The sequence below is a fragment of the Petaurus breviceps genome, unplaced genomic scaffold, assembly GCF_028583685.1.
Source record: "Petaurus breviceps papuanus isolate PSGF00001 unplaced genomic scaffold, PetGlider_PUasm1.0 90386, whole genome shotgun sequence".
Lineage (NCBI taxonomy): Eukaryota > Metazoa > Chordata > Mammalia > Diprotodontia > Petauridae > Petaurus > Petaurus breviceps.
Window position 1 is genome coordinate 116,448 of NW_027187236.1, and position 676 is coordinate 117,123.

Sequence of the window (676 nt, forward strand, 5' to 3'; positions counted from 1 at the left end):
GGGGGGGGAGGCAATCAGGGTTAAGTGACTTGCCCAAGATCACACAGCTAGTAAGTGTTAAGTATCTGAGGCTGGATATGAACCCAGGTCCTCCTGGCTCCAGGGCTGGTGCTCTATTCACTGTGCCACCATGACCTCTCTTTCTTGACCTCCTTGGAAGTTTATGCCTAGCAGTAGGATCTCTGGGTCAAAAGGTGTGGACAGTTTTAATCACTTATTTTGCATAATTCCAAATTACTTTCCGGAATGGTTGGACCAAGTCATCAACAAAGTATTACTGTGCCTGTCTTTCCACAGTCCCTCCAACATTGGCATGAAGGGAGACTTCAGGTTGTTTCTTTCATACAGCTGTAGCAGAGGTGGGGAACTTTGGCCTGGCTTCCAGTCCTTGGGTGTGGCCTTTTGGCTGAGTCCAAGGTTTATGCAACAAATCCTTTTATTAAGGGAATTTATTCTGTAAAGTTTGGATTCAGTCCAAGGACTGCACTTGAGGACCTAGAGGGCCACATGTGGCTTCAAGGCAGCAGGTTCCCCACCTCTGGACTAGAATTTGAATCACTTCTTTTCAAAACCATTGGATCATATCTTTGACCAGAGCATACATTCTACTACAGAAGAACAACAGACACATGGATGGATGGATGGATGGATGGATGGATGGATGGATGGATGGATG

General features: G+C 46.2%; 1 protein-coding gene across 6 annotated transcripts in view; it reads left to right on the forward strand.

The window, feature by feature from the left end:
- The window catches only part of IRAK1 (interleukin 1 receptor associated kinase 1), a 20,400-nt gene that overhangs the window by 6,519 nt on the left and 13,205 nt on the right, over positions 1-676 (forward strand). The window lies entirely within an intron of this gene.